Raw genomic sequence first — 21,804 nt, 5'->3', positions numbered from 1 at the left:
CGAAGAGCGGTTTAAGCCAAGCTGAAATCCTCTGCGAAAGCATAGCAGTCGCTAGGAAAAAAGAGTCGTTTCTGTGGGCTACTGTTGCTGCTCGCCTTAGCCTAGTATTGGCAGCACAGTGGGAGAATCCTGCTTAGAGTGAAAGACTCTTTGCCTGGGTATCCCCTCTAGGAAAGCACAGCATTCTTTGGGAAATCAGAGTCGGTTCTGTGCGATGCTGATGTCGCTAGCCTGAACATAGTCTCCAAAGCACGGTGTAATAAACCCGCATGGAGCGAAATCCTCTTTGCCCGGGCATCCCCTCTACCTGAGAGAGAAACGTGGTTACGCCTGTGGAAACAGCCTTAAGGAAAAGTCATGAAACAGGAGAGCCTGTATAGGCAAGAATAGCGGACGGGTGGCAAGTCAAGTGTCACCTTCTCCGATTGCTTAGAAATCAGTCGGTACTGCAGGCTGCTGCTCGTGCTTGCCTAGGCCAAGTCTCAAGTTGGGAGAAACCAGCATACAGCAAAAGCCCCTTTGCCCATGTTTGTCCTCTGGGAAACACAGCATTCGTTGGGAAATCTGAATCGGGTTTGTGGGATGTTGCTGCTGCTTGCCTGAGCTAGTCTCCACAGCACTGTGGAATAAACCCGCATGGAGAGAAATTCTCTTGGCCCTAGAATCCCAACTGCTGGAGAGACGAGCGTGGATGCACATCTGGAAAGGGCCTTAGGATAGGGACACTGCTGTTACCGTGCTCCCCAAGAGCACGTCTGGGGAAGGAGCAGAACGCCTCCCCGGGAGAAGAGAAGGAGCCGTTGGCCTTGTTGTCGGGAAACATTCGCAAAGCTAGAGAGCCTGCCCTAGCGAGAACAGCGGGACGGTGGCAAGACATGCGTCACCCGCTTCCTGTGCGTAGGGACTGAAGCCTGGCTTTAGGAAGACACGAGGGGACGGCTAGGGCTAGCGCACATACTCCAGCCTGAGGAAGGAGTCTGGGCTGAAGGCAGGCCTGTTCTGTGCCTCTTGTCCCAAGGGGACAGCATCTAAAAGGCCACTTGTCCAAGGGCAGACGTGGGCTTGCCACCAGGCGCCATACACGGAACTCGCAGATACAGCTCCCTTGAAGAAAGGGCAGTCAGAATCCATCATCCTCAAAGATATGGCAGCGTTAGGGGAGGCAGGGCGTGTGTTGGGGAAGAAGTGGGGACAGTCCCCCACAGCTCCCCATCCCAGAGCACGGGCGCTGTCCTGGGATCCTGTCGCCTTTCCTTTCCTAAGGGGAAGGCACTGGCCTAGTCCCCGAGTCTACCTGAACGCCAGCAAAAAGCAAAGTCTTACTAAGCCAGGAGATGTCAGTTGGCATGGACTGTCATCCTAGGCCACGCACGCTACTGCAGCGTCATGGCTGTGTCTGCGTAGTTCCGCCTGGCAGAGTGAACCAAGGGTGCGACCATGGAGCTCGGTAAAGCAAGGCCCAAGACGCACCAGGTCTCCCGCAGATCTACTTCCCTGATGCGAAAGAGCAAACACACAAAGTCTTGCTGAAGAACAGCAGCGAAGTGCGGATCAGGCCAAGCTGAAAACGTCTGAGAAAGCATAGCAGTCTCTGGGAAAAAAGAGTCGGTTCTGTGGGCTGCTGTTGCAGCTTGCTCTAACCTAGTATTGGCAGCACGGTGGGAGAATCTCGCAAAGAGCGAAAGCATCTTTGCCTGGGAATCCCCTCTAAGAAAGCACAGCATTCTTTGGGATATCAGAGACGGTTCTGTGCGATGCTGATGCAGCTTGCCTGAACATAGTCTCCAAATCACGGTTTAATAAACCGCATGGAGCGAAATCCTCTTTGCCCCATCATCCCCACTACATGAGAGAGAAGTGTGCTTTCGCCTGTGGAAACAGCCTTAAGGAAGAGTCATGAAAGAGGAGAGCCTGCATAGGCAAGAATAGCCGGCGGGTGGCAAGACAAGTGTCACCCTCTCCGTTTGCTTAGAAATCAGAGTCGGTTTGCGGGCTGCTGCTCGTGCTTGCCTAGGCCAAGACTCAAGGTGGGAGAAACCAGCATAGAGCGAAAGCCTCTTTGCCCAGGCTTCTCCTCTGTGAAAACAGAGCATTCGTTGGGTAATCTGAATCGTGTTTGTGGGATGCTGCTACTGCTTGCCTGAGCTAGTCTCCGCAGCACGGTGGAAGAAACCCGCATGGAGCGAAATTCTCTTGGCCCTAGCATCCCCACGGCCAGAGAGAAAAGCGGGGATGCACATCTGGAAAGGGCCTTAAGGATAGGGACACGGCTGTCACCGTGCTCCCCAAAAGCAAGTCTGTGGAAGGAGCAGAACACCTCCCTGGGAGAAGAGAAGGAGCCGTTGGCCTTGTTGTCGGGAAACAGTCGCAAAGCAGGAGAGCCTGCCCTGGCGAGAAGAGCGGGACGGTGCCAAGACAAGCGTCACCCTCGCAGTGTTCGAAGAGACAGTATCATGGCTTTAGGAAGACAAGAGGGGACGGCTAGGCATGGCGCGCATACTGCACCCTGAGAAAGGGGTCTGGGCAGAAGGCAGGTCTATTATGTGCCTCTTGTCCCAAAGGGACAGTAACTCCAAGGCCACCTGTCCCTAGGGCAGACGTGGGCTTGCCACCAGGCGACATACCTGGAACACGCAGATACAGTTCCCTGGAAGAAAGGGCAGTCAGATGCCATCTTCCTCCAAGATGTGGCAGTGTTGGGGGATGTCAGGGGGTGTTTCAGGGAAGAAGTGGGGACAGTCCCCCACAGCTCCCCATCCCAGTGCACGGGCGCTGTGCAGGGATCCTGTTGCCTCTCCTTTCCTAAGGGGAAGTCACTGGCCTAGTCCCCGAGTCCGCCTGAACAAAAAGAGCAAAAAGCCTAGCCTTACTATGCCAAGAGATGGCAGTTGGCATGGACTGTCATCCTAGGCCACGCACGCTGCTGCAGGGTGGTGGCTGTGTATGCGTAGTTCGTTCTGGCTGGTGAACCCAGGATGCGACCATGGAGACCGGGAAAGCAAGGCCCAAGACGCACCAGCTCTCCCGCAGAGCTACTTCCTTGACTCGACAGAGCACACGCCCAAAGCCTTGCTGAAGGAGCAGCAGCGAAGTGCAGATCGGGCCAAGCTGAAAACCTCTGGGAAAGCATAGCAGATGCTGGGAAAAGAGTCGGTTCTATGTGCTGCTGTTGCTGCTTGCCTTAGCCTAGTATTGGCAGCACAGTGGGAGAATCCCGCATAGAGCGAAAGCCTTTTTCCCCGGGCATCCCCACAGGGAAAGCACAGCATTCTTTGGGAAATCAGAGTCGGTTCTGTGCAATGCTGATGCCGCTTGCCTGAACATAGTCTCCGAAGCACGGTATAATAAACCCGCATGGAGCATAATCCTTTTTGCCTGGCATCTCCTCTGCCTGAGAGAGAAGCGTGGTTGCGCCTGTGGAAACATCCTTAAGGAAAGGGAAACGTCTGTTACTGTGCTTCCTGGGAGCATTGCTGGACCAGGGATAGCACGCCGCTCCGGGAGAAGAGAAGGGGCCCTTGGCCTTGCTGTCTGGAAACGGTCATGAAACAGGAGAGCATGCCATGGCAAGAACAGCGGGCAGCTGGCACGACAAGTGTCACCCTCTCCGTTTGCTGAGAAATCAGAGTCACATCTCCGGGCTGCTGCTCGTGCTTGCCTATGCCAAGTCTCAAGGTGGGAGGAACCACCATACAGCGAAAGCCTCTTTGCCCAGGCCTCTCCTCTGTTAAAGCACAGCATACGTTGGGAAATCTGAGTCGTTTTGTGGGTTGCTGCTCCTTCTTGCCTGAGCTAGTCTCCGTAGCACGGTGGAAGAAACCTGCATGGAGCGAAATTCTCTTGGCCCTAGCATCCCCACTGCCTGAGAGAGAAGCGTGGATGCACATCTGGAAAGGGCCTTAAGGATAGGGACACGGCTGTCACCGTGCTCCCAGGATCAAGTCTGGGGAAGGAGCAGAACTTATCCCCGGGTAAAGAGAAGGAGCCTTTGGCCTTGTTGTTGGGAAACAGTCTCAAAGCAGGAGATCCTGCCCTTGCGAGAACAGCGGGATGGTGGCCCGACATTCCTCAGCGCTTCCTGTCCGTATAGATGGAAGCCTGGCTTTAGGAAGTCACGAGGGGATGGCTAGGGCAGACGCGCATAGTCCACTCTGAGTAAGGAGTCTGGTCAGACGGCAGGCTTGTTCTTGCCTCTTGTCCCAGGGGGACAGCGTCTCCACGGCCACCTGTCCTTAGGGAAGACGTGGGCCTGCAACCAGGCGCCATACCCGGAACTCGCAGATATAGCTCCCTGCAAGAAAGGGCAGTCAGATGCCATCTTCCTCCACCATGTGGCAGAGTTGTGGGTGGCAGGGGCTGTGTCAGGGAAGAACTGGGGACAGTCCCCCACAGCTCCCCATCCCAGTGCACGGGCGCTGTGCAGGGATCCTGTCGCCTCTCCTCTCCTATGGGGAAGGCACTGACCTCGTCCCGGAGTCCGCCTGAACGCCAGAGCAAAAAGCCAAGCCTTACTACGCCAGGCGACGGTAGTTGGCATGGAGTGTCATCCTAGGTCACGCACGCTGCTGCAGGGCTGTGCCTGTGTCTGCGTAGTTCAGCCTGGCAGGGTGATCCCAGGGTGCGACCATGGAGCCCGGGAAAGCAAGGCCCAAGAGGCACAAGCTCTCCCGCAGATCTACTTCCCTGACCCGACAGACCGAATTCCCAAAGCCTTGCTGAGGAAGCAACAGTGAAGTGCGGTTCAGGCCAAGCTGAAAACCTCTGCGGAAGCATGGCCCAGATGTGGGCTGCAGTTGCTGCTTACTTTAGCATAGTATTGGCAGCATGGAGGGAGAATCCCACATAGAGCAAAAGCCTCTTTGTCTGGGCATCCCCTCTAGGAAAGCACAGCATTCTTTGAGAAATCAGAGTCGGTTCTGTGCGATGCTGATGTCGCTTGTCTGAACATAGTCTTCGAAGCACGGTGTAATAAACCAGCATGGAGCAAAATCCTCTTTGCCCGGGCATCCCCTCTACCTGAGAGAGAAGCGTGGTTGCACCTGTAGAAACAGCCTTAAGGAAAAGTTATTTAACAGGACAGCTTGTATAGGCAAGAATAGCGGGCGGGTTGCAAGACAAGTGTCACCCTCTCCGTTTTCTTAGAAATCAGAGTCGGTTCTTCGGGCTGCTCTCGTGCTTGCCTAGGCCAAGTCTCAAAGTGGGAGGAACCATCATACAGCAAAAGCCTCTTTGCCCAGGCTTCTCCTATGGGAAAGCAAAGCATTCGTTGGGAAATGTGAATCGGGTTTGTAGGATGCTGCTGCTGCTTGTCTGAGCTAGTATCTGCAGCACAGTGGAAGAAACCCGCATGGAGCTAAATTTTCTTGGCTCTAGCATCCCCACTGTCTGAGAGAGAAGCGTGAATGCACATCTGGAAAGGGCCTTAAGGTTAGGGACACGGCAGTCACCGTGCTCCCCAAGAGCAAGTCTGGGGAGGAGCAGAACGGCTCCCCGGGAGAAGAGAAGGAGCCGTTGGCCTTGTTGTCGGGAAACAGGAGAGCCAGCCCTGGCGAGAAGAGCGGGACGGTGGCAAGACAAGCGTCACCCGCTACCTGTGCGTAGAGACGGAAGCCTGGCTTTAGGAAGACACGAGGGGACGGCTAGGGTTGGCGAGCATACTCCACTCTGAGGAAGGAGTCTGGGTAGAAGGCAGGCCTGTTGTCCCAAGGGGACAGCATCTCAAAGTCCACATGTCCCTAGGGCAGAAGTGGGCTTGCCACCAGGCGCCATACCTGGAACTCCAGATACAGCTCCCCGGAAGAAAGGGCAGTCAGATGCCATCTTCCTCCAAGATGTGGCAGCGTTGGGGGTGGAAGGGGGTGTGTCGGGGAAGAAGTGGGGACAGTCCCCCACAACGCCCCATCCCAGTGCACGGGCGCTGTGCAGGGATCCTGTCACCTTTCCTTTCCTAAAGGGAAGGCACTGGCCTAGTCCCCGAGTCCGCCTGAACGCCAGAGCAAAAAGCCAAGCCTTTCTACGTCAGGAGATGGCAGTTGGCATGGACTGTCATCCTAGGCCACACACGGTGCTGCAGGGTGGTGGTGTGTCTGCGTAGTTCGGCCTGGCAGCGTGAACCCAGGTTGCGACCACGGAGCCCGGGAAAGCAAGGACCAAGACGCACCAACTCCCCCGCAGATCTACTTCTCTGATGCAACAGAGCAAACACCCAAAGCCTTGCTGAAGAAGCAGCAGCGAAGTGCGGATCACGTCAAGGAGAATACCTCTGGGAAAGCACAGCAGTCATTGGGAAAAAAGAGTCGGTTCTGTGGTCTGCTATTGCTGCTGGCCTTAGCCTAGTATTTGCAGCACGGTGAGAGAATCCCGCATAGAGCGAAAGCCTCTTTGCCTGGGCATCCCCTCTAGGAAAGCACAGCATTCTATGGGAATTCAGTATCGGTTCTGTGCGATGCTGAAGCCGCTTGCCTGAACATAGTCTCCTAAGCACGGTGTAATAAACCCGCATGGAGCGAAATCCTCTTTGCCCGTGCATCCCCTCTACCTGAGAGAGAAGCGTGGTTGTGCCTGTGGAAACAGCCTTAAGGAAGAGTCATGAAAGAGGAGAGCCTGCATAGGCAAGAAAGGCTGGTGGGTAGCAAGACAAGTGTCACCCTCTTTGTTTGCTTGGAAATCAGAGTCGCTTCTACGGGCTGCTGCTCGTGCTTGCCTACGCCAAGTCTCAAGGTGGGAGAAACCAGCATAGAGTGAAAGCCTCTTTGCCCAGGGTTCTCCTCAGGGAAAGCACAGCATTCGTTGGGAAATCTGAATCGGGTTTGTGGGATGCTGCTGCTGCTTACCTGAGCTAGTCTCCGCAGCAAGGTGGAAGAAACCCACATGGAGCGAAATTCTCTTGGCCTTAGCATCCCCACTGCCTGAGAGAGAAGTGTGGATGCACATCTAGAAAGGGCCTTATGGATAGGGACACGGCTGTCACCCTGCTCCCCAAGAGCAAGTCTGGGGAGGGAGCAGAACGGATCTCCGAGAGAAGAGAAGGAGCCGTTGGCCTTGTTGGCGGGAAACAGTTGCAAAGCAGGAGAGCCTGCCCTGGCGAGAAGAGCGAGACGGTGGCAAGACAAGCGTCACCCGCTCCCTGTTCTTAGAGTCGGAAATCTGTCTTTAGGAAGACACGAGGGGACGGATAGGGCTGGCGGGCATACTCCACTCTGGAGAAGGACTCTGGGCAGAAGGCAGGCCTGTTCTGTGTCTCTTGTCCCAAGGGGACAGCATCTCCAAGGCCACCTGTCCCTATGGCGCCACCAGGCGCCATACCCGGAACTCGCTGATACAGCTCCCTGGAAGAAAGGGCAGTCAGATGCCATCTTACTCCAAGATGTGGCAGCGTTGGGGGTGACAGGGGGTGTGTCGGGAAGAAGTGGGGACAGTCCCCCATAGCTCCCCATCCCAGTGCACAGGCGCTGTGCAGGGATCCTGTCCCCTCACTTCTCCTATGGGGAAGGCATCCTCTCTCTCAGCCTGAGAGAGAAGCGAGGTTGCGCCTGTGGAATCAGCCTTAAGGAAAAGTCATGAAACAGGAGAGACTGCCATGGCAAGAACAGCGGGCAGCTGGCACTACAAGTGCCACCCTCTCCGTTTGCTGAGAAATCAGAGTCACTTCTGCGGGCTGCTGCTCGTGCTTGCTAGGCCAAGTCTCAAGGTGGGAGAAACCACCATACAGCAAAAGCTTCTTTGCCCTGGCCACTCATCTGAAAAGCACAGCATTCGTTGGGAAATCTGAGTCGCTTTGTGGGATGCTGCTGCTTCTTGCCTGAGCTACTCTCCGTAGCACGGTGGAAGAATCCCGCATGAGCGAAATTCTCTTGACCCTGGCATCCCCACTGCCTCAGAGAGAAGCGTGGATGCACATCTGGAAAGGGCCTTAAGGATAGGGACACGGCTGTCACCCTGCTCTCAGGAGCAAGTCTGGGGATGGAGCAGAACACCTCCCCGGGAGAAGAAAAGGAGCCTTTGGCCTTGTTGTCGGGAAACAGTCGCAAAGCAGGAGAGGCTGCCCTGGCGAGAACAACGGGATGGTGGCAAGACAATCGTCACACACTCCCTGTGCGTAGAGACAGAAGCCTGGCTTAAGGAAGACACGAGGGGATGGTTAGGGGAGGTGCGCATACCCCACTCTGACGAAGGAGTCTGGGCATAAGGCAGGCCTCTTCTGTGCCTCTTGTCCCAAGGGGACAGCATCTCAAGGCCACCTGTCCCCAGGGCAGACGTGGGCTTGCCACCAGGCGCCATACCCAGAAGTCACAGATACAACTCCCTGGAAGAAAGGGCAGTCAGATGTCATTTTCCTCCAATATGTGCAGGGTAGGGGTGGCAATGGGTGTGTCGGGGAAGAAGTGGAGACAGTCCCGCCCCAGCTCCATAACCGAGTGCACGGGCGCTGTACAGGGATCCTCTCGCCTCTCCTTTCCTAAGGGGAAGGCACTGGATTAGTCCCCGAGTCCGCCTGAACGCCAAAGCAAAAAGCCAAGCCTTACTACTCCAGGACATGGCAGTTGGCATGGACTGTCATCCTAGGCCACGCACTCTTCTGCAGGTTGGGGGCTGTGTCTGGGTAGTTCGGCCTCGCAGGGTGAACCCAAGGTGCAACCATGAAGCATGGAAAATCAAGGCTAAAGACACACCAGCTCTCCCGCAGATCTATTTCCCTGATGTGACAGAGCAAACGCCCAAAGCCTTGCTGACGAAGCAGCAGAGAAGTGCAGATCGGGCCAAGCTGAAAACCTCTGGGAAAGCATAGCAGTCACTGGGAAAAAAAGGTCGGTTCTGTGGGCTGCTGTTGCTGCTTGCCTTAGCCTTGTATTGGCAACACGGTGGGAGAAACCCGCATAGCAAAAGCCTTTTTCCCCAGGCATCCCCTCAGGGAAAGCACAGCATTCTTTGGGAAATCAGAGTCGGTTCTTTGCGATGCTGATGCCGCTTGCCTGAATATAGTCTCTGAAGCACAGTGTAATAAACCGCATGGAGCGAAATCCTCTTTGCCTGGGCATCCCCTCTGCCGGAGAGAGAAGCGTGGTTGCGCCTGTGGAAACAGCCTTAAGGAAAGGGAATCGTCTGTTACTGTGCTCCCTGGGAGCATTGCTGGGCCAGGCGTAGCATGCCGGTCCAGGATGAGAAGGGGCCCTTGGCCTTGCTGTCTGAAAACGGTCATGAAACAGGAGAGCCTGCAATGGAAAGAAACGGGCAGCTGGCAGGACAAGTGTCACCCTCTCCATTTGCTGAGAAATCAGAGTCGCTTCTGCGGGCTGCTGCTCGTGATTGCCTAGGCCAAGTTCAAGGTTGGAGAAACCACCATACAGCGAAAGCCTCTTTGCCCAGGCTTCTCCTCTGGGAAAGCACAGCATTCGTTGGGAAATCTGAGTCGCTTTGTGGGATGCAGCTGCTGCTTGCCCGAGCTAGTCTCCGCAACACGGAGGATGAAACCCGTATGGAGCGAAATTCTCTTGGCCCTAGCATCCCCACTGTCTGAGAGAGAAGCGTGGATGCACATCTGGAAAGATCCTCAAGGATAGGGACTCGGCTGTCACAGTTCTCCCGGTAGCAAGCCTGGGGATGGTGCAGAACGCCTCCCCGGGAGAAGAGAAGGAGCTGTTGGCTTTGTTGTCGGGAAACAGTCGCAAAGCAGGAGAGCCTGCCCTGGCGAGAACAACGGGATGGTGGCAAGACAATCGTCACCCGCTCCCTGTGCGTAGAGACGGAAGCCTGGCTTAAGGAAGACACGAAGGGACGGCTAGGGCAGGCGCGCATACTCCACTCTGAGGAAGGAGTCTGGGCAGAAGGCAGGCCTCTTCTGTGACTCTTGTCCCAAGGGGACAGCATCTCCAAGGCCATCTGTCCCCAGGGCAGACGTGGGCTTGCCACAAGGCGCCATACACGGAACTCGCAGATACAGCTCCCTGGAAGAATGGGCCGTCAGATGTCATCTTCCTCCAAGATGTGGCAGCGTTGGGGGTGGCAGGGGGTGTGTCGGGGAAGAAGTGGGGCAGTCCCCAACAGCTACCCATCCCAGTGCATCTGTGCTGTGCAGGGATCCTGTCGCCTCTCCTTTCGTAAGGGGAAAGCACTGGCCTAGTCCCCGAGTCTGCCTGAACGCCAGAGCAAAAATCCAAGCCTTACTATGCCAGGAGATGGCAGTTGGCATGGACTGTCATCTTAGGCCACTCACGCTACTGCAGGCTTGTGGCTGTGTCTGCGTAGTTCGGCCTGGCAGGGTGAACCCAGGATGCGACGATGGATCCCGGGAAAGCAAGGCCCAAGACACACCAGCTCTCCCGCAGATCTACTTCCCTGACACGACAGAGCAAACGCCCAAATCCTTGCTGAGGAAGCAAAAGCGAAGTGTGGTGAAGGACAAGCTGAAAACCTCTGGGAAAGCATAGCAATCGCTAGGAAAAAAGAGTCGGTTCTGTGGGCTGCTGTTGCTGCTTGTTTTAGCCTGGTATTGGCAGCACAGTGGGAGAAACCCGCATAGACCGAAAGACTTTTTCCGCGGGCATCCGCTCAGGGAAAGCACAGCATTCTTTGGGAAATCAGAGTCGGTTCTGTGCGATGCTGATTTCGCTTGCCTGTACATAGTCTCAGAAGCACGGTGTAATAAACCCGCAGGGAGCGTATTCCTTTTTGCCTGGGCATCCCCTCTGCCTGAGAGAGAAGCATGGTTGGGCCTGTGGAAACAGTCTTAAGGAAAGATAAACGTCTGTTACTGTGCTCCCTGGGAGCATTGCTGGGCCAGGCGTAGCACGCCGCTCCGGGAGAAGGGAGTTGGCCCTTGGCCTTGCTGTCTGGAAACGGTTATGGAACAGGAGAGCCTGCCATGGCAAGAACAGCGGACAGCTGGCACTACAAGTGTCACCCTCTCCATTTGCTGAGAAATCAGAGTCGCTTCTGCGGGCTGCTAGTCGTACTTGCCTAGGCCAAGTCTCAAGGTGGGAGAAACCAGCGTACAGCAAAAGCCTTTTTGCACAGGCTTCTCCTCTGGGAAAGAACAGCATTCCTTGGGAAATCTGAATCGGGTTTGTGGGATGCTGCTGCTGCTTGCCTGAGCTAGTCTCCACAGCACGGAGGAAGAAACCGTATGGAGCGAAATTCTCTTGGCCCGAGCATCCCCACTGCTTGAGAGAGAAGCGTGGATTCACATTTGAAAAGGGTCTTAAGGATAGGGACACGGCTGTCACCGTGCTCCCCAAGAGCAAGTCTGGGGAAGGAGCAGAACGCCTCCCAGGGAGAAGAGAAGGAGCCGTTGGCCTTGTTGTCGGGAAACAGTGGCAAAGCAGGAGAGCCTGCCCTGGTGAGAACAGCGGGATGGTGGCAAGACAATCGTCACCTGCTCCCTGTGCATAGAGATGGAAGCCTGGCTTAAGGAAGACACTAAGGGACGGCTAGGGCAGGCGCGCATACTCCACTCTGAGGAAGGAGTCTGGGCAGAAGGAAGGCCTGTTCTGTGCCTCTTGTCCCAAGTGGATAGCATCTCCAAGGCCACCTGTCCCTAGGGCAGACGTGGGCATGCCACCAGGGCCATACCGGTAACTCGCAGATACAGCTCCCTGGAAGAAAGGGCAGTCAAATGTCATCTTACTCCAAGATGTGGCATGGTTGGGGGTGGCAGGAGTTTGTCGGGGAAGAAGTGTGGACAGTCCCCCACAGCTCCCCATCCCAGTGCACTGGCACAGTGCAGGGATCCTGTCGCCTCTCCTTTCCTAAGGGGAAGGCACTGGCCTATTCCCCGAGTCCGCCTGAATGCCAGAGCAAAAAGCCAAGCCTTACTATGCCAGGAGATGAAAGTTGGCATGGACTGTCATCCTGCCACGCACGCTGCTGCTGGGTGGTGGCTGTGTCTGCGTAGTACAGCCTGGCAGGGTGAACCCAGGATGCGACCATGGAGCCTGGGAAGCAAGGCCCAAGAGGCACCAGCTCTCCCGCAGATCTACTTCCCTGACGCGACAGAGCAAATGACCAAATCCTTGCTGAGGAAGCAGCAGCGAAGTGAGGTTCAGGCCAAGCTTAAAACGTCTCAGAAAGCATAGCAATCGCTAGGAAGAAAGAGTCGGTTTAATGGGCTGCTGTTGCTGGTTGCTTTAGCCTAGTATCGGTAGCACGGTGGGAGAATCCCGCATAGAGTAAAAGACAATTTGCCTTGGCATCCCCTCTAGGAAAGCAGAGCATTCTTTGGGAAATCAGAGTCAGTTGTGTGCGATGCTGATGCCGCTTGCCTGAACATAGTCTCCGAAGCACGGTGTAAAAAAACCGCATGGAGCGAAATCCTCTTTGCCCGGGCATCCCCTCTACCTGAGAGAGAATCGTGGTTGCGCCTGTGTAAACAGGCTTAAGGAAAAGTCATGAAACAGGAGAGCCTGCATAGGCAAGAATCGCGGGCGGGTGGCAAGACAGTGTCACCCTCTCCGTTTGCTTAGAAATCAGATTCGGTTCTGCGGGATGCTGTTCCTGCTTGCCTAGGCCAAGTCTCAAGGTGGGAGAAACCAGCATAGAGCGAAAGCCCTTTGCCCACGCTTCTCCTCTGGGAAAGCACAGCATTCGATGGGAAATCAGAGTCGGTTCTGTGCGATGCTAATGCCGCTTACCTGAACATAGTCTACGAAGCACGGTGTAATAAACCCGCATGGAGCGTAATCCCCTTTGCCTGGGCATCCCCTCAACCTGAGAGAGAAGCTTGGTAGCTCCTGTGGAAACAGCCTTAAGGAAAGGGAAACATCTGTTACTGTGCTCCCTGGGAGCATTGCTGGGCCAGGCGTAGCACATCGCTCCGGGAAAAGAGAAGGGGCCCTGGGTCTTGCTGTCTGGAAACGGTCATGAAACAGAAGAGCCTGCCATGGCAAGAGCAGCAGACAGCTGGCACGACAAGTGTCACCCTCTCCATTTGCTGAGAAATAAGAGTCACTTCTGCGGTCTGCTGCTCGTGCTTGTCTAGGCCAATTCCAAGGTGTGAGAAACCAGCATACAGTGGAAGCCTCTTTGCCCAGGCTTCTCCTCTGGGAAAGAACAGCATTCGTTGGGAAATCTGAGTCGCTTTGTGGGATGCTCCTGCTACTTCCCTGAGCTAGTATCCACAGCAAGGTGAAAGAAACCCGCATGGAGCGAAATTCCCTTGGCCTAGCATCCCCACAGCCTGAGAGAGAAGCGTGGATGCACATCTGAAAAGGGCCTTAAGGATAGGGACACGGCTGTCACCGTGCTCCCCAAGAGCAAGTCTGGGGAAGGAGCAGAACGGCTCCCCAGGAGAAGAGAAGGAGCCGTTGGCCTTGTTGTCGGGAAACAGTGGCAAAGAAGGAGAGCCTGCCCTGGCGAGAACAGCGGGATGGTGGCAAGACAATCGTCACCTGCTCCCTGTGCGTAGAGATCGAAGCCTGGCTTTAGGAAGACACGAGGGGACGGCTAGGGCAGGCGCACATACTGCACTCTGAGGAATGAGTCTGGGCAGAAGGAAGGCCTGTTCTGTGCCTCTTGTTCCAAGAGGACAGCATCTCCAAGGCCACCTGTACCTAGGGCAGACGTGGGCATGCCACCAGGCGCCATACCGGTAACTCGCAGATACAGCTCCCTGGAAGAAAGGGCAGTCAAGTGTCATCTTCCTCCAAGATGTGGCAGCGTTGGTGTTGGCAGGAGGTATGTCGGGGAAGAAGTGTGGACAGTCCCCACAGCTCCCCATCGCAGTGCATTGGCACAGTGCAGGGATCCTGTCGCCTCTCCTTTCCTAAGGGGAAGGCACTGGCTTAGTCCCCGAGTCCGCCTGAACGCCAGAGCAAAAAGCCAAACCTTACTACGCCAGGAAATGGCAGTTGTCATGGACTGTCATCCTAGGCCACGAACGCTGCTGCAGGCTTGTGGCTGTGTCTGCCTAGTTCGGCCTGGCAGGGTGAACCCAGGATGCAACCATGGAGCCCGGGAAGCAAGGCCCAAGAGGCACCAGCTCTCCCGCAGATCTACTTCCCTGACGCGACAGAGCAAATGCCCAAATCCTTGCTGAGGAAGCAGCAGCGAAATGCGGTTCAGGCCAAGCTGAAAACCTCTTGGAAAGCATAGCGATCGCTAGGAAGAAAGAGTCGATTCTGTGGGCTGCTGTTGCTGGTTGCTTTAGCCTAGTATTGGCAGCATGGTTGGAGAATCCCGCATAAAGCGAAAGCCTCTTTGCATGGGCATCCCCTCTAGGAAAGCACAGCATTGGTTTTTGAAATCAGAGTCGGTTCTGTGCGATGCTGATGCCGCTTGCCTGAACATAGTCTCCGAAGCACGGTGTAATAAACCCGCATGGAGCGAAATCCTCTTTGCCCGGGCATCCCCTCTACCTGAGAGAGAAGCATGGTTGCGCCTGTGGAAACAGCCTTAAGGAAAAGTCATGAAACAGGAGAGCCTGCATAGGCAACAATAGCGGGCGCGTGCAATACAAGTGTCACCCTCTCCTTTGCTTAGAAATCAGAGTCGGTTCTGCGGGCTGCTGCTCGTGCTTGCCTAGGCAAAGTTTCAAAGTGGGAGAAACCAGCATATAGCGAAAGCCCTTTGCCCACGCTTCTCCTCTGTTAAAGCACAGCATTCTATGGAAAATCAGAGTCGGTTCTGTGCGATGCTTATGCTGCTTGCCTGAACAAAGTCTCTGAAGAACGGTGTAATAAACCCGCATGGAGGGTAATCATCTTTGCCTGGGCATCCTCTCTGCCGGAGAGAGAAGCGTGGTTGCACCTGTGGAAACAGCCTTAAGGAAAGGGAAACGTCTGTTACGGTGCTCCCTGGTAGCATTGCTGGGCCAGGCGTATCACGCCGCTCCGTGAGAAGACAAGGGGCCCTTGGCCTTGCTGTCTGGACACGGTTATGAAACAGGAGACCCTGCGATGGCAAGAACAGCGGGCAGCTGGCACGACATGTGTCAGCCTCTCTGTTAGCTTAGAAATCAGAGTCGCTTCTGCGGGCTGCTGCTCGTGCTAGCCTAGGCCAAGTCTCAAGGTGGGAGAAACCAGCATACAGCGAAAGCCTCTTTGCCCAGGCTTCTTCTCTGGGAAAACACAGCATTCATTGGGAAATCTTAATCGAGTTTGTGGGATGCTGTTGCTTGCTTGCCTGCGGAGCTAGTCTCCACAGCATGGTGGACGAAACCGGCATGGAGCGAAATTCTCTTGGCCCTAGCATCCCCACTGCCTGAGAGAAGCGTGGATGCACATCTGGAAAGGGCCTAAGGATAGGGACACGGCTGTCACAGTGCTCCCAGGAGCAAGTCTGGGGAAGGAGCAGAACGCCTACCCGGGAGAAGAGAAGGAGCCGTTGGCCTTGTTGTCGGGAAACAGTCGCAAAGCAGGAGAGACTGCCCTGGCGAGAATAGAGAGTCGGTTGCAAGACAAGAGTCACCCGCTCCCTGTGCGTAGAGACGGAAGCTTGGCTGTTGGAAGACACGAGGGAACGGCTAGGGCTGGCGCGCATATTCCACTTTGAGGAAGGAGTCTGGGCAGAAAGAAGGCCTGTTCTGTGCCTCTTGTTCCCAGGGAACAGCATCTCCAAGGCCACCTGTCCCTAGGGCAGACGTGGGCCAGCCACCAGGCTCCATACCCAGAACTCGCAGATACAGCTCCCTGGAAGAACGGGCAGTCAGATGCCATCTTCCTCCAAGACGTGGCAGCGTTGTGGGTGGCAGGGGGTGTGTCGGGAAGATGTGTGGACAGTCCCCACAGCTCCCCATCCAAGAGCACGGGTGCTGTGCAGGGATCCTGTCGCCTCTCCTTTCCTAAGGGGAATGTACTGACCTAGTCCCCGAGTCCGCCGGAACACCAGAGCAAAAAAGCCAAGCCTTACTACGCCATAAGATGGCAGTTGGCATGAACTGTCATCCTAGGCCACGCACGCTGCCGCAGGGTTGTGGCTGTGTCTGCGTAGTTCGGCTGGCAGGGTGAACCCAGGATGCGAACATGGAGCCCGGGAAACCAAGGCCCAAGACGCACCAGCTCTCCCGCAGATCTACTTCCCTGACGCGACAGAGCAAACGCCCAAAGCGTTGCTAAAGAAGCAGCAGCGAAGTGAGGATCGGGCCAAGCTGAAAACCTCTGGGAAAGCACAGCAGTCGCTGGGAAAAAAGAATCGGTTCTGTGGTCTGCTGTTGCTGCTTGCCTTAGCCTAGTATTGGCAGCACGGTTGGAGAAACCCACATAGAGCGAAAGCCTTTTTCCCAGGGCATCATTTCAGGGAAAGCACAGCATTCTTTGGGAAATCAGAGTCGGTTCTGTGCGATGCTGATGCCGCTTGCATGAACATATTCTCGGAAGCAAGTGTAATAAACCCGAATGGAGTGTAATCCTCTTTGCCTGGGCATCGCCTCTACCTGAGAGAGAAGCGTGGTAGCACCTGTGGAAACAGCCTTAAGGAAAGGGAAACGTCTGGTACTGTGCTCCCTGGGAGCATTGCTAGGCCAGGCGTAGCACGTCGATCTGGGAGAAGAGAAGGGACCCTGGGTCTTGCTGTCTGGAAACGGTCATGAAACAGGAGAGCCTTCCATGGCAAGAACAGCAGGCAGCTGGCACGACAAGTGTCACCCTCTCCATTTGCTGAGAAATCAGAGTCACTTCTGCGGTCTGCTGCTCGTGCTTGCCTAGGCCAAGTCTCAAGGTGGGAAAACCACCATCCATAGACAGCACTTTGCCCAGGCTTCTCCTCTGGGAAAGCACAGCATTCGTTGGGAAATCAGAGTCGATTCTGTGCGATGCTGATGCTGCTTGCCTGAACATAGTCTCAGAAGCACGGTGTAATAGGCCCGCTTGGTGCTAAATCCTCTTTGCCCGGGCATCCCCTCTACCTGAGAGAGAAGCGTGGTTGCGCCTGTGGAATCAGCCTTTAGGAAATGTCATGAAACAGGAGAGCCAGCCATGGCAAGAACAGCGGGGGGGGGTGGCAAGAGAAGTGTCACCCTCTCCGTTTGCTTAGAAATCAGAGTCGGTTCTGCTGGCTGCTGCTCGTGCTTGCCTAGGCCATGTCTCAAGATGGGAGAAACCACCATACAGTGAAAGCCTCTTTGCCCAGGCTTCTCCTCAGGAAAAGCACATCATTCGTTGGGAAATCTGAATCGGGTTTGTGGGATGCTGTTGCTGCTTGCCTGAGCTAGTCACTGCAGCACGGTGGAAGAAACCCGAATGGAGCAAAATTCTCTTAGCCCTAGCATCCCCATGGCCTGAGAGAGAAGCGTGGATACATATCTGGAAAGGGCCTTAATATAGGGACACGGCTGTCTCCGGGCTCCCCATGAGCAAGTTTGGGAAGGAGCAGAACGGCTCCCCGGGAGAAGAGAAGGAGCCGTTGGCCTTGTTGTCCGGATACAGTCGCAAAGCAGGAGAGCCTGCCCTGGCGAGAACAGCGGGACGGTGGCAACAAGCGTCACCCGCTCCCTGTGCATAGAGATGGAAGCCTGGCATTAGAAAGACACGATGGGATGGCTAGGGCTGGCGCACATACTCCACTCTGAGGAAGGAGTCTGGGCAGTCGGCAGGCCTGTTCTGTGCCTCTTGTTCCAGGGGACAGCACCTCCTAAGCCACCTGTCCCTAGGGCAGACGTGGGCTTGCCACCAGGCGCCATACACGTAACTCACAGATACAGCTCCCTGGAAGAAAGGGCAGTCAGATGCCAACTTCCTCCAAGATGTGGCAGCGTTGTGGGTGGTAGGGGGTGTTTCGGGGAAGAAGTGGGGACAGTCCCCCACAGCTCCACTTCCCAGTGCACCGGCGGTGTCAGGGTTCCAGTCGCCTCTCCTCTCCTATGGGGAAGTCACTGGCTTCGTCCCCGAGTCCGCCTGAACGCCAGAGCAAAAAGCCAAGCCTTACTACGCCAGGACATGGCAGTTGGCATGGACTGTCATCCTAGGCCATGCACGCTGCTGCAGGGTTGTGGCTGTGTCTGCGTAGTTCAGCCTGGCAGGGTGAACCCAGGGTGCGACCATGGAGCCCGGGAAAGCAAGACCCAAGAGGCACCAGCTCTCCCTCAGATCTAATTCCCTGACGCGAAAGATCATACGCCCAAAGCTTTGCTGAAGAAGCAACAGCGACGTGCGGTTCAGGCCAAGCTGAAAACCGCTGCGAAAGCATAGCAATGGCTAGGAAAAAAGAGTCGGTTTTGTGGGCTGCTGTTCCTGCTTGCTTTAGCCAAGTATTGGCAGCATGGTGGGAGAATCCGCAGAGAGCAAAAGACTCCTTGTTGGGCATCCCCTCTAGGAAAGCACAGCATTCTTTGGGAAATCAGAGTCTGTTCTCTGCGATGCTGATGCCGCTTGCCTGAACATAGTCTCCGAAGCACGGTGTAATAAACTCGCATGGAGCGAAATCTCTTTGCCCGGGCATTCCCTCTGCCTGTGAGAGAAGCGTGGTTGCGCCTGTGGAAACAGCCTTAATGAAAAGTCATGAAACAGGAGAGCCTCCATAGGCAAGAATAGCGGGCGGGTGGCATGACAAGTGTCACCCTCTCCGTTTGCTTAGAAATCAGAGTCGGTTCTGCGCGCTGCTGCTCCTGCTTACCTAGGCCAAGTCTGAATGTGGGAGAAACGAGCATACAGCAAATGCCTCTTTGCCCCCGGTTTCTACTATGGGAAAACACAGCATTCGTTGGGAAATCTGAATAGGGTTTGTGGGATGCGGCTGCTGCTTGCCTGAGTGAGTCTCAGCAGCACGGTGGAAGAAACCCGCATGGACTGAAATTCTCTTGGCCCTAGCATCCCAACTGCCTGAGAGAGAAGCATAGATGCTCATATGGCAAGGGCCTTAAGGAAAGGGACACGTAGTCACCGTGCTCGCCAAGAGCAAGTCTGGGGAAGGAGCAGAGCGTCTCCCCGGGAGAAGAGGAGCCGTTGGCCTTGTTGTTGCGAAACAGTCACAAAGCAGGAGAGCTTACCCTGGTGAGAACAGCAGGACGGTGGCAAGACATGAGTCAGCCGCTTCCTGCGTGTAAGGACGGAAGCCTGGCTTTAGGAAGACACGAGTGGACGGCTAGGGCAGGCGCGCATACTCCACTCTGAGGAAGGAGTCTGGGCAGACGGCAGGCCTGTTCTGTGACTCTTGTCCCAAGGCGACAGCATCTCCAAGGCCACCTGTCCCTAGGGCAGACGTGGGCCTACCACCAGGCGCCATCCCGGAACTCGCAGATAAAGTTCCCTGGAAGAAAGGGCAGTCAGATGCCAATTTCCTCCAAGATGTGGCAACGTTGGGGGTAGCAGGGGGTGTGTCGGGGAAGAAGTGGGGACAGTCCCTCACAGCTCCCCATCCCATACACGGGCCCTGTACAGGGATCCTGTCTCCTATACTCTACTAAGGGGAAGGCACTGGCCTAGTCCCCGAGTCCGCCTGAAAGCCAGAGCAAAAAGCCAAGACTTACTATGCCATTAGATAGCATTTGGCATGGAGTGTCATCCTAGGCCACGTACGCTGCTGCAGGGTTGTGGCTGTGTCTGTGTAGTTCGGCCTAGCAGGGTGAACCCAGGGTGCGGCAATGGAGCTCAGGAAAGCAAGGCCCAAGAGGCACCAGCTCTCCCGCAGATATACTTCCCTGAAGCGACAGAACAAACGCCCAACGCCTTGGTGAGGAAGCAGCAGCAAAGTGCGGTTCAGGCCAAGCTGAAAACCTCTGTGAAAGCATAGCAGTGGCTAGGAAAAGAAGAGTCGGTTCTGTGCGCTGCTTTTGCTGCTTGCCTTAGCCTAGTATTGGCAGCACGGTGGGAGAATCCCGCATGGAGCGAAAGCCTCTTTGCCTGGGCATTCCCTCTAGGAAAGCACAGCATTCTTTGGGAAATCAGAGTCGGTTCTGTGCGATGATGATGCCGCTTGCCTGAACATAGTCTCCGAAGCACTGTGTTAAACCCGCATGGATCGAAATCCTCTTTGCCCGGGCATCCCCTCTTCCTGAGAGAGAAGCGTGGTTGCACCTGTGGAAAAAGCCTTAAGGAAAAGTCATGAAACAGGAGAGCCTGCATAGGCAAGAATAGCGGGCGCGTGGAAAGACAAGTGTCACCTTCTCCGGTTGCTTAGAAATCAGAGTCGGTTCTGCGGGCTGCTGCTCCTGCTTGCCTAGGCCAAGTCTCAAGGTGGGAGAAACCACCATACAGCGAAAGCCTCTTTGCCCAGGCTTCTCCTCTGGGAAAGCACAGCATTCCTTGGGAAATCTGAGTTGCTTTGTGGGATGCTGCTGCTGCTGGCCTGAGCTAATCTCCGCAGCACGGTGGAAGAAACCCGCATGGAGAGAAATTCTCTTGGCCCTAGCATAGCCACTGCCTGAGAGAGAAGCGTGGATGCACATCTGGAAAGGGCCTTAAGGATAGGGACACGGCTATCACGGTGCTCCCCTAGAGCAAGTCTGGGGAAGGAGCAGAACCCCTCCCGGGACAAGAGAAGGAGTCGTTGGCCTTGTTGTCGGGAAACAGTCGCAAAGCAGGAGAGCCTGCCCTGCGAGAACAGCGGGATGGTGGCAGGACAATCATCACCCGCTCCGTGTGCATAGAGAATGAAGCCTGAGTTAAGGAAGACAGAGGGGACGGCTAGGTCAGACGCGCAAAGTCCACTCTGAGGAAGGAGTCTGGGCAGAAGGCAGGCCTGTTCTGTGCCTCTTGTCCCAAGGGGACAGCATCTCCAAGGCCACCTGTCCCGAGGGCAGACGTGGGCATTCCAACAAGCGCCATACCCGGAACTCGCAGATACAGCTCCCTGTAAGAAAGGGCAGTCAGATGCCACCTTCCTCCAAGATGTGGCAGCGTTGGGGGTGGCAGGGGTTGTGTCGAGGAAGAAGTGGGGGTGTCCCCCACAGCTCCCCATCCCAGTGTACGGGCGCTGTGTAGGGATCCTGTCCCGACTCCTTTCCTATGGGGAAGGCACTGCCTAGTGCCCGAGTCCGCCTGAATGCAAGATCATAATCCAAGCCTTACTACGCCAGGAGATGGCAGTTGGCATGGACTGTCATCCTAGGCCACGCACGCTGCTGTAGGGTGGTGCCTGTGTCTGCGTAGTTTGGCCTGGCAGGGTGAACCCAGGGTGCGACCATGGAGCCCGGGAGAGCAAGGCCCAAGACGCACCAGCTCTCCCGCAGATCTACTTCCCTTACGCGACAGAGCAAAAGCCCAAATCCTTGCTGAGGAAGCAGCAGCGAAGTGTTTCAGACCAAGTTGAAAACCTCTGCGAAAGCATAGCAATCACTAGGAAAAAGAGTCGGTTCTGTGGGCTGCTGTTTTGCTAGCTTTAACCTAGTATTTGCACCACAGTGGGAGAATCCCGCATAGAGCGAAAGCATCTTTGCCTGGGCATCCCCTCTAGGAAAGCACAGCATTCTTTGGGAAATCTGAGTCGGTTCTGTGCGATGCTGATGCCGCTTGCCTGAACATAGTCTCCGAAGCACGGTGTAATCAACTCGCTTGGAGGGAAATCCTCTTTGCCCGGGCATCCCCTTACCTGAGAGATAAGCGTGGTTGCACCTGTGGAATCAGCCTTAAGGAAAAGTCATGAAACAGGAGAGCCTGCCATGGCAAGAACTGCGGGCAGCTGGCACAACATGTGTCACCCTCTCCATTTGCTGAGAAATCAGAGTCGCTTCTACGGGCTGCTGCTCGTGTTTGCCTAGGCCAAGTCTCAAGGTGGGAGAAACCACCATACAGCGAAAGCCTCTTTGCCCAGGCTTCTCCACTGGGAAACACAGCATTCATTGGGAAATCAGAGACACTTTGTGGGATGCTGCTTCTGCTTGCCTGAGAGAGTCTCCGCAGCACGGTGGAAGAAACCCACAAGGAGCGAAATTCTCTTGGC

Source organism: Neovison vison, chromosome 14 (assembly GCF_020171115.1).
Source record: "Neovison vison isolate M4711 chromosome 14, ASM_NN_V1, whole genome shotgun sequence".
Lineage (NCBI taxonomy): Eukaryota > Metazoa > Chordata > Mammalia > Carnivora > Mustelidae > Neogale > Neogale vison.
This window is presented reverse-complemented; position numbering follows the sequence as displayed.